The sequence below is a fragment of the Drosophila takahashii genome, chromosome X, assembly GCF_030179915.1.
Source record: "Drosophila takahashii strain IR98-3 E-12201 chromosome X, DtakHiC1v2, whole genome shotgun sequence".
In the NCBI taxonomy this organism is placed as follows: Eukaryota; Metazoa; Arthropoda; class Insecta; order Diptera; family Drosophilidae; genus Drosophila; species Drosophila takahashii.
This window is the reverse complement of record NC_091683.1, coordinates 11517895-11530565: the sequence shown is the minus strand read 5'-3', so window position 1 is coordinate 11530565 and position 12671 is coordinate 11517895.

The window sequence follows — 12671 nt, the reverse complement described above, 5'->3', positions numbered from 1 at the left end:
CTTGTCAACCATCTTTTAGTTGGGTGGTTATTTTGCAAAGTAAATACACACGCACTCACACACACACACACACACACAGTCACACGCGCAAACACTGACGCACAAACGCCTGCCCCGCCCACCCCGCCCCCTTACTATTTCACTCTTTTTTACGGTTACACGTGCGCCGTCGCTATTGCTATCTCCTTCTGTCCCACTACGGCTCTCTCAAGTTTGTTCGCTTCGATTTCGGTTTTCGGTGGTGAGAGTTGGTCGATTTACGGATACTCTTCCCTAAAAAAAGTTGGATATCAAATCCGGAAATGATAATTTCAGCTTATCTGAAATTCAAACAGGCGATTTATTTGTATTACCTTTTTTTTAGATTTATTTAAACGTAAATTAAATATATAAATATATCTGTAAGTTTTTAGTAGTTCGTTCCTAAGAATTCGCGTTCTTATTTGGGTTCTGTGCTAAAGAAATCGCGTTCCTATTTCGGTTTTGTGCTTAAGAATTCTCGTTTTTATTTGGAGTTTGTGCTAAAGAATTCGCGTTCTTATTTGGGTTTTGTTCTCAAGAATTCGCGTTCTTATTATCGTAACATTTATTGAAACTAATTTAAATGAGTTGCTCCTGAGTTAAAGTGTTCGTCAAATGAAAGCTGTTTATGAAGTACTCTATTTGGTAGAGTATTCAGTTTGTTGCGTAGTTTTCGCCTTTGTCCACGCTTCTCGTTTTTTTTTTTATTGCGGTTTTGCATTTAGAAATTGATGATGAAGCCGCTTGTGTGTATGTGTTTTTTTTTTTGTTCGTGCGTGTGGGAAACGTTTTTCCTTTTAAATTGAAACTGTAACACGAAATGCCCATGCCCCCGCTCCCCCTTTTCCGCCCTCTTTCTCACTCGCTCGCACCATCCCCCCCCCCTCTCACTCGCTCTTTTAGTGCCGTGAAGAAAACATTTTTATGGTCTTCTGTTTTAGCTTTTGGAGTGTCTTTAAATGCGTTATTTGACTGATTTTTATTTGTTTCGCCCTCTCCACGACTTCTTGCTTTTCAGTAACTTCAACTCCTTCCTCCATTAGGGAAATTCTTGGCATATTTTCGTTTGATGATATCTTCTGACCCATTGTACTGAGCACTGGAGTTTGTATTCCATTCCAAGCCATTAATTGTTGATAATGAGAGGTTTTAAATAGGATTACAAAAAGTGACTCATGAAAAAATAAAAACGGTTCAGGAAATGTATCATAACTTAAATTTAAATTAAATTTTAGAAGTGCAATTCTGGGTCACCATTTGTATTTTTTCGGAATACTTAACCCCTATACACACATTTCTCTCTGTGTATGAGCCTTGTATGATTAGTATTTGCCTCTAATTATGTTTCTCATTTTCCTTAATTTGCCGCTTTCCTCGTCTTTCGTAAATTCCTAACAGGTTTTGCGCAAAACGCATTTCCAACTTTGTTGCAGTACGTGTCGTGTTAACAAAAACAAAAACAAAAACAAAAGCAAAGGCAATGACAATAACAAAAGCAAAAGCGAAATAACAACAATTTCAGATGAGCAAGAAAATGCCGGAAGTTCAGCGAAGACATCAAAAGTTGTTGTTGTTTTACTTTATACATACATATGTATGTACATATTTTCCACAGCTTTTGTCAATTTTCGATTTCCATTTCGTTATTGCAAAAGTACATAAACAGCAACAAATTGTGAGGCTGCCTCGAATTTCGTATAAATTCCATGCGTAATTGCGTTTAAACATAAACAAATTCAATTTTTCTCGCATTGAGCGTGTGTTTTTGTTTTTCGATTTTACGTCTGGGATTTCTCAAGATCAGCTTGGTTAAGTTTTGGAGGCTATCGAAAGAAGGGGAGCTGACAAAAATATCTTGATAATTTCAAAGGCAAACACAATCGCATAACCCGAAATCTTCGTTATGGGAAAGTAATTTCTTTTTTTTCTCGGTTTCAGTTTCGGTTTCTCCTTAGGTTATTTTGTAATACTTTTATCTCAGTAGGTATTTTTTCTGTATCTTTATTATATTTATTTAGTTTAGGAAATAATATACTTGTAATATTCATTTCGCTTCCAAATATAATAATACATATAGAGCATTTTCTTTTTATATCTACATACAACACCTTTGTTTTTACTTCCTTATAGAGCACTTGTATTACTTATCTACCATTTTGACACCTTTATTTTTTTGCAATTGGGGTCAAAACCTGTTGACACACACGCTTTTAAAATGGGTTAAATACAATTTCAATAAAGGCCAATAACAAAACTAATAACATTAAGCAGTCGAGGAAGAAAAAGAGCATAAAACTATAACAACAATAAAAAGCCAACCGCTAAATTACAATAGCAATAATATGGTGAGAAGGGAGGGGGAGAGTGGGGGCCGAAGAAGAAGAGCGATTATCTTGAAATGAGACCATGGCACACACACACAGGCCCCACAAACACTCACACAGGCACACAAAGTTAAACGGCCGCGCAACAATGACGACGCCGACGCCGACGTCGCTGCCCGCAAGTCAATGCGCCCTCTCTTCAGAAGAGAGTCAAGTGAAAGAGAGCCCGAAGAGAGCAGCGACGAGGTCAAACACACAAACAAAATAAAACAAAGCAAGCGAACATATTTTTTTTTTGTCTTTGGCTTCCCATTTGATTATTACTTTTTTGTTTGTTAATTTTGCTGGCCAAGAAGCAACAGAAAAATAAAACACAAAAACTAAATAAGCAACGAAAAAAAAGAGAGCGCAGCGCCCTTCACTCGGAATATAAATATATTCAACTCAAAAAACCTAAGCCAACAGCAAAGGTTAAAATATTAGTAGTGGATTAATTGGTAAGGATTTAATGGATGCAAATATTTGTTGCCCAATGATGTGTGTTCGAAACGTTCAAATAAGACTTGGAAACTTACAGATAAAGTTCTACTTAAGCAGTTCGAAAATTTCAAATGAAAGAAGTGTGATATTTCATTAGAACAAAAGATTTTGTAGAACTCTATCGGATGACATCCTGTATTTCAATATACATATTTATATAGAAAACTTCTAGTTACCGAGGGAAATAGTAAATATGTATTTCTTTTAATAGGTAGTCTTAACTATCTGAATAATTTACCCTATCCTAAACGACATAAGATCTATAATACTTAGATTCTATGTCTTAAAAAGTTCACTATGTTTATGTAGGTCATCTATGTACACCTTAAATAACTCACTCTTCTTAGATCTTAATAAAGTATCTTTATAAATTAGAGTATCCTGATAAAGATACTATATCTAGATCCCAAAGTCACTAGATTTCTAGCAACCACCTAAAATATTGACCTCACTTGTGTGTATCTGTGTGAGCCCAACAGTTTGCGATTGTGTCGATGTGTGTGTTTGTGCAATTATACTGGTTTGCTGTGCATGGCCGACAATCAAATGTTGCTTGAGTTTGGCGTCGTCGTTTCTCTGTCTTTTTGTCTTTTGGCTTTTATGTCTTTTTGTCTTTTTGCCTTTGCTGTCTTTGCTGACTTTTTGTGTTTGCTGTCTATGCTTTTGTTTATTTGGCTTTTTCTTTTTCTTTTTGCCGGAGAAGAAGTGCAATGAGTTTTCTCTCTCTCTCGCTCTTTCTCTCGCTCCCTTCAAATCCACCCCCCTCCCCAAATGTCTGCCCCACAAAAAACTGAAGTTGTACAACTTAAATGGATTTTGCACGCTCGTTTTGGAAATGTTTTTTATTTTTCTACTTGGTATCGAGTTACTCTTGGCCTAATCCATAAGACCAAGAAATGTTCAGCCCATTATCACCCCCTAAAATGAGAAATTGGAAAGACTTTCTAAGGCTTCGGCCTTGCAATTTTTACTACCTTAGCTTTTTCATTTTTTACGTAAGTAAATGCGATTTCGTCTTAAATCAATATGCTGATGATAAAATTAAATTTAACTGCTACATGAAAATGTCACCCTCTTAACCGTTTTCACAATGTGTTGATTTGATGGACAATCCGTCACCGGTGACCTTTATTAAAATAGATAAAACAAATAACCAAGCCATGACTGATTGGTAGACTTAATTAGGCAAATAAAAAGGCAGAAAGACTGCTGTGGAGCCTAATTTAATAGACTAACTGTTGAGAACTTTAGTATATTTCGAGATTGGAAGAGGACAAGTCATGAGTGGTGAAATGTTCCGATGAATAAGTCACTCAATAAGCTTTTCGGACCCATTTGTAACCAGTTTGCAGCAGACACACATTTTCGTGATTGAGATTTTTGCCAACTGGGCTTGGCCATACACCATACACCGTACCATACTCCGTATACCATACGTATAAGGCCCAGTAAGTGGTGAACTAGCCTACAGTTATCGGCCATAGCGTCTCATAATTAATAATCAACGTTTTCTGTATCTCTACGCGGTTCTCCTGCCTTTGTAGCTCTGTCTCTTTCTCCCCAGCTCTAGCCATCTCCCTTCCTCGTTTTTGTATCTGCCTGTGTGTATCCGTGTTTGGCAGCCACGACGAGAGGCAATAAAATAAAGGGCCAAAGGCACTAGGCGCTGCAAACAAAACAGGGGCAGGGGTGTCCTGGTATTCCGGAGGGGGGCAGGGGGGTGTTGTATGTACTACACAACAACAAAAAATGTATGGAACAAATAGTTCGTGTTTCTTAAACCTTAAGTGGGTTAGATATATCGAAAACATTTTTTTAACTATAAAATATTAGTTATGAACATTCATTTGCGTCATCTGAATAATGAGTTGGGAATTATAAGCGAAGTGCAGGGAATTTTGCAATTTTCCTTAAAGTACAAGTATTAAAATGTAAACAGTGAACTTACTATTTTGTAAGTGTAAGTTACAACTGTTTTCTTTGCGTGTACCACAGAGAATGCGTTTTTGTGTGTCGGTTTGTTGCTTTTGGCAGGGTTGTCACTGGTTATGTCTCAAAAGCGGGCAGCAATTAAGCAGGGATTATGCCGATGCCGATGCCGAAAGAGGGTTTCCTTTTCTCGGGGGGTTGTTGTTCAGGAAGTGGCAAAATCGTTTAATAGCGATATGGTCGAATTTTAGGTTTGTAAGTCAACGAGAACTCGTTGCTCTCCAATTTCTTTCAATGCGCCTTCGGAAGTCAATTTAAATATATGTAAATTATTAGGCAACACTGTCTTAGGAATGGCATATAATAGAGTGAAGCATTGTGTTGACTCTTTTGGTTTGAGGTCACAGCACATCATAACTTGGCTTACAACAGATGGATTAATGTTAAAAATAAACTTTGATTATCCCATTGTCGGACAATCTTTATCTTAAAGTCCCAAGATCACTCCCTTTTCACTTTTTTATGATATTATCATGAACTCAAGTATGAGTCATGCTGTTTATCAACCGACTAACTAACCTACATATGTACGCTAATAGATCTACTTCTGGGAATCCACGAAGAAAACAAATGTTTGCAAGTTGGGGCTGATAAGACATTTGTTCAAGTCTGGAAGTATGAAATATTGCTGAAAAATAAGATAAATTCTTTTAATTTGGAAAGAATTCGCTGTTAGTCATGATGAGCTGTAAACTCATAGAAAAGAGTTCCTATTGATATCGATTCTGAAAAAACATTTCGTTTTAATGGGATTCCTGAGAAATCGGTTAGGTTGTTCGCTTATAAGGTTAGGGGATATTCATTCTGAAAAAAAAGTAAAGATCACCAGGATCAGGATTCGTTGGCATTGACCTCTCGCCTGCTGTTGCTTTTCGTCTCCTTTCTTCTCTTTCTCCTTGCGCTCTTCCCCTTGCATCTTACATGTGCAGCTGTTCAGCAAGTCAATCACAATCGCAATCACAGGTAGCCTCACACAGATACAATGGCGGCTCAAAAATAGCGCTGAAAATGGTTAAATTAAATATTTTTAAACTGAGAAAATTTAAGAATAGAGCTTGCAAATTAAAAATAAATAAGAATTTTCTTTTAATAGTCGAAAGAAAAGTGAATTATTGCAATATTAAATTAAATATGTATTATAGACTATTTAACATGTTGTTTATAAGATTATTATTATATACAGGTGCTGTTATCTTGGCCGCAGCTGTGGACACGCGCACACGTACACGCACACCCAATTGTCAGCTGTTATCAGTGCAAGAACAAAAACACAACATGACAAAGCGGGGGGCAGAAAACCATAAGAAAAGAGAGGAGAAGAAAGGGAGAGAAAGGGGAGACCGGCAAGAACAAGAACTAGAACAACTGTTACTTGTCAAGATCGTGTCTCCCCCAAAATCGCTCCGTCCCGCTTACTCGGAAGTGCGATCCGATCCCCCAAAGAGAGAGAGCGTCTCTCTTCATTCAAGACAACTCTCTTTTCTTCGGCTGTGAGATTTGTGTGTGGTGTGTGTTCGACGTCATCATAAATTTGGTATGCCCATCAGCTGTTCAAAATTAATACAGCTGCTGTTGCAACCAAAAAGGAAAAAAAAACATTGGGGGGTTGCTTTACTCTGCCTCTCTCTCTCTCTTCTGCCCCCTCTCTTTTTTCTCTCTTCTCGCAAAAGCAATTAAGGTTAAAAACGCTTTTTGATTCCAATCGCTTTTGATGAAATCATTTTCTCTGTGAGATTTGTTAATTGAAAATCAAAAAATGTGTAGCTTTGTCCTCTTTTTCCCATGAAATCTGATAGATAAAAACATATGTACTTCTTGGGCAATCCACTGTGATTTCCTTTTTTACGTGTTTACTTTTACTTACAGCTTAAAATTATTATTCATATTTTTTTAATCGTTAAAATTAGTAAGAAAATTGTATAACTTTTTATACAATATGATATGATAAGAGAGCATCCCCATCTTATGTATTTATTGATACTCCCCTTGCATCTGTTTACCTTTCTGAAAATGCGTATCATCTTTTTTGGGGGGCCTTGACCAGGAACTAATTACGTCGCAACTGGCGCCCAGTGGAGTATGTGTTGATTCTTCGCACTCCAACGCATCATCAAGCCAAAACGAAGCCACCCACATCCCACCACCCACCGAAAAACCCCCGCCCCAATGCGAACAAAATCCTCATCTTTTCATCCTCATCTTTTCATCCCAGAAAAGTTCACCACGCGGCGTGGACAAATCCACTTGGTCGGCAAACAAACCCTCTCTTTTTCTACCCGGTACTAAAACAGCAAATGGGGTATATTCTGTTCTGTATTTTTAAAAACAAATGATATATGTATGAACTAATCATCTTTAGAACCTAAAGATCAAACTGAGCCCACATACCAAAAATCTATTAAAATGGGTAATTTGTTCATGAGTTACCATAGGTGTTTTGTAAACGGTATCTGCAAGTCGGAACGACTCTCTTACTATAACATTCCCCTTTCGAATGCAACCGAATGCGACCCCCGCTGAGCAAAACCGAAGAATTGGAGAACGAGAATGAGAACGAGAAGGGGAAGAAATGAGAGGGGATATATAGCGATGACGCCGTTCAATACACCCATTGTCGTTTCGTTGATGGATTTTAATGCAGCAGCCCGCAAAATCGTTTACGGGGCTTTTCTCTACCATTACACCCCGTACTTCGAATTCTTCTCCTTTTCCACTCTCTCTGGTTGCCCAGCAATCAGGGGCTTAAATAGTTTAAGTGCGTCCCGTTGTACGGGTATACCAGTCGCTCTATAACACATACACACCCTACTATCCGTACTATCCGTACTCCCGCTCTCCGGATTGTTTAAAAGCATTTTAATTGATCTAATAGGAGCCCGTAACCAATATGTTTACGGCAACTTTTTGCGACACAATGCTGCCAAATTGAGTTTGGTTCAATAACTGTTGCATTTCAATGAAGCGCGAATAATAGTTTATGATTGACCAGTGATTCATTTACACAGAAGATGCCATAAAAAGCAGATTTAATAGCTTTGTGTGAATAAATAACCTTCAATCATGTAAAATTCGTAGTATTATTTCACGTACTTTTAAAATATTAAATATGCAAGAGACTAATAATTTTAATTGATTTTCGGTGTGGTAAAAAGGCGACGCAAATTGTACATAATTAATTTCCACCCCATGTGCATCTTAGAGATTATTTGTACTAAAATACTGGTTAACGGCTTAATCATTACGGTCGAAAGATTTTTAGCAGGGGTGGAAATTTGTTAAGCAATAATAATAATGAATAATTAAGTCAACCTGAATAATTGTATTATTTTGGCGGGGTATATTCAGGTGTTCAAATACAGAACCACTCTGTTGCAAAATTATGACTTCTTGGTTGGAGATTTATGATGAAGATTTCAGGATAGTACAAATTAAATGAAATTCGGAATATTTTTGAAGATTTCTCGAACCCAGGGGTGATTTGTTGTACAAATTCTTGATTAATTTGAGCGGGTGGTTGACATGAGTGTAGAATAAACTTTGGACACGTGCCCGAGAACTCGGAAGTCACTCGGCAAATTGTATTTGTCTTGGCTCTTTGGGGTCTTATATATGGTAATCTCCCGAGGTCCAGGTGTTCAAATACCGAACAGCTTCTTTCCGCCAGACGTAATGCTCAATGTTTTTTCCACGACGACTTGTTGTATTTTGTATATTTTTTTTTTAGGGCGACAACGATGATGATGGCGATGATTATGATGAGGTTTCGGTGGCTGTTGTTTGTGACTGCATGAGGACTTCTCCATGTTGCTGCTATGATGCTGCTATGCTTTTCCCACCCTCTTTTTTCCCGGATTTTCCCATTTTGACTGACAGGCGGTGGCGGTGGACGTCAGCGTTTCTGTTGACGTCTCCCGTCGCGTCGTTTCCATTACCTTCGAGGGGCATTGTCGTCAGAAAACTCACATATACGTATGTACGTGTGTGCCGGTGGAAAAGTGGAGGAAAAACAGGAAAACTCCCTTTTGGCTAGGAGATGAGCAGAGATGAGATGAGTTGAGATGCTGGATGCCTGAATATGGGTATATGGGTTAGGCGGCAAATTGATTCGATTAGGCATCCATTTGTGTCATCGATAAACGATTTTAAATCGATCCCGGAAATGCGATTAGGATTGGGATAAGTGGGTGCAAATGAATGCAGTTTGTGTGTTAATTGATCAGATGACCAGATAATCAAATAATTCATTGAGTAATGATCGATAACTTACTTAATCGATAATGTTGACTAGACAACGCTGCAGTTTCCCTAAAACCGCATGGGACCTCTAATTGTAGTGTCTGAAGTGAGGGATTAACCCCTTCTAATACCGTACTCATGTAAAACCTTAATTTTTTCATTATAACATCCAAATAAGCAATTTTAAAGCCTACTTATGAGCCCGTCGCTATTGTTTTGAAGTCTCTAGAGGTTTTTCGAACACCCTTGAACATTCGCTGTGGAAAACAGCATGCATTCAAATAATTCTTTTGAAGCCGTAATACAATCCGGTTCAGTGGTTGCTATTTTGTGGGATGTTTGAACATTGTATATTTTTTAAATATATCAATATTCGGAAAGAACTTATATTATTTCCAATTTATTTGAAAATTTCAAGATCTATTCGGTAACTTCCTCTTGTGAAAAGGTTAAAGGCATGTATTTGAATTCCCCGAGATTCGGGGACTAGCGTATGCTAATTTCATGATCTAGATATTCTGAATGCATGTGTCATTGTTTGTAGACTCAAATTGAATCCGACAAATCCATCTTAAATGTGTGTATTTATTTCACTTCCACGGGACCTTCCTGCAGTTCTCGCCTCATTTCTTTGCTCGTTCCGTTCGCTTCAGTTGGCTTTTCTTTTCTTTTCTTTTTTTCGTTTATTTTCTTTCTTCTCTCTTTTTGTTCTGTTTTTCCCCTGGGGGGTCGTCCTCGGTTGTTGTTGTTGTTAAGTTCGAGTGGCTCGATTTGTTTTCAAATTGAAATGGTAAAAAGATTGATGTAATTATTGCCACCCTTAAATGATGATGGGAGCGACAAATTCGATAAGTTCTCCCCGTATTCCACATTCTGTGGCGTTTTGTTTGTTTTACAAGAGAATTATGTAGGTTTCCCCCACGTTCTGTATTTCTTCTTTTTTTTTCTGCTCTCCACACTTCACATTTGTATCGGTCGGTTCTCCACACCTACACTGGTAGAAAAATCTGAGAGCCTTTAAAAAAATCCTTTAATTCAAAGATTTCCGAAGAGGAAGGATACGAAGTTATCACTATTTTTGGGGGTTGAAATTCTTTGACTTGGGACCTAGAGGAACCCTCCTAAAACTAAAAATTCAAATATTTCTCTCCGTGCATTCCCCCGTCCCCTCCCTTTTTGCCTTGCGTGTACACAATTCGAGTTTATTTCCATTTGTGCCCTCCCACCCCCCTCGTTCCTTTTTCTTCCCTGCTCGCCTTTTTATCTTTTGTAAAACGAGTTCTTTAAACCTAAAACAGAATTCAAGACACGTCAAATTGATTTTCATCTATTTTATTTACCAAAAAAAAAAAAGGAAAAAAATGGAAAACAGCCGAAAAGGGGAAAAAGTAAAGCGAATTACATGGAAGCAGCGGGCGAAATGTCAATCCCGATTTTCCAACCCCCTCATATGTTTCGTATTTTGTGCCTAGTTTGCATAACTCTGGAGTATCCCCCCCTTCCCCTCCATTTCATGGAATCAATCAGCGCGATAAAGGAGAAAGACAGGAGACATGGCGAAATGCTATATCTTGTTATCTTCGTGAAAACTATAAGATTATTGGGATTAGCCTGGTCGCATATGTGAGCTCTTCTCCTCGAGGACGTTACTGTTTCATATATATTTCGTTTCTTTTTGGCTTTTTCTCCCTGTTGCTCCTTCTACTTGCTCTTTGCCTTCCATTCTGCTGGTGTTCTTGTTAAACGTTATCTCCTTTGGGCTAAAGTACGGTGAAGATTGCTTATAGAGTGATAGGTTATAAATGTATTGATTTTCAACGAAGAAATTATATGATCGTAGGGAGTAGTTCTTATACCAGAAGTTCAAAATAAGTTCTTGGAAATCCTATTTATTAAAATTAAAGTGAAGATCCTTACCATACTTATTTGGATTATATTGACTGTAATGATAAGTATAAATAGGTTAGAAATGTATTAATTTGCAACGAAGAAATCTTATGATAATGATATGAATGGTATAATTCTTATATCATAAGTTCAAAATAAGTACTTTGATATCCTGTTTATAAGTACTAAGGTGAAATATGTTGATTTGCAATAAATAAATCTTATGATAATGATATGATGGTATAATTTCTATGCAGGTGATCAAAATAAGTTTTTTGGCAACTTTTTTATAAGAACTGAAGTAAAAATCCTTACTATTAATGCTTACTACATTCATTTTGATTAATCTGCGTTGTTCTTATCGGTTTAATCTTTTTTTTCAAGAATACCCTTTAGAACAGTCTTCACTGTACTTCATCTGCTCTTGGTACACTACACCCGTTACTGTTGTTGGTTTTATAGCTATTCCTTGGCTTCTTGTTGCGCTTCTTGATGTTGTTGTTGCTCTCGCTGCCCTTGGAGTGCGAAGGAAAGATTTTGGTGGCAACTCCCATGGCAACTTGTTGTTGGCCTTTGTCTGCAAACATTACATACACACATACACACACACACGTGTGTGTATCTATTGCGAGGTTGGTGTTTTTGTTCTCATCTTTCAGCTGTTCAAAGATTGTTAAATATCAAAGGCGAACCTCAACGGGAGAACTCTGTTTTCCTTGTTTCCCATTGAAGATAAAGCTGAATTTGTTTACTTATCCGTCTGGCGGTTGGAGGAACACATCCCACATCTCCCGAGGATGAGGATATTCGGTATTTGGAACTTGAAATTTGGCGGGGGTGTTTGCTTGCTCACTCTATTTCGCTGGTGGGGTGAAAAAACAAAAGGTTACAAAAGACAAGAGTCCTCTAATTATTTTCCCTGGGTGTTTTTATATTTAGTGGACTCTTTAGGAACACATCGGGGTTTTTAAGTCAGTACTTTTCCTATAAACCACAAATGTGACACTACCAATTGGAGGTTTGTGAAAAATGAAGCTTTATTCTCCGCATTCCCACGTTTTTTCCACACAATATGGCTGACCATACCGATTCCTTGGTCCCTTCGGGCTCAGCTTCCATTTCCTTTGCCATTTTCTTATCTTATAGCCATACAGGCAGGCAACATCATTCATCCGATGAAACCTCAACTTTTCCCCGGGGTCCTGAAAACGAACGCCTTATCGGTGACACGCCCACATGTGGCAAACACACATTTCAATTGAAAAAGAAGATCTGGTCGAGATGTAATTAATTCCGGAACGGAATTCCCAACGCTAATCAAAGGATGCTATTTTATCTACATTTAAGGAAAAGTATTTAGAAAGAGAAGATTATTCAGGGATAGGAAAAAAGCAGGTCCTCCTTTTCGTCTCTCTTACCTTTAAGGTGTTCCGGGAATAAAGGAAAAAAAAAAAAAGAATAAATTCATATATTTACAAAAAAAAAAAGGTTTTTGGCCGACACAACGGAAATATTGATCCAAATATGGAATGTCATACCTTTCTGAACTCGTTATTAAATTTCCAATCGATTGGCATTTAAACCTGGATATTTTATTTTTTGGCCATTTTTTTCAAAAAATCCTGATGTACCCCCTTATAAAAAAAATGGAATATTGGCGAAAATTTTATTTTT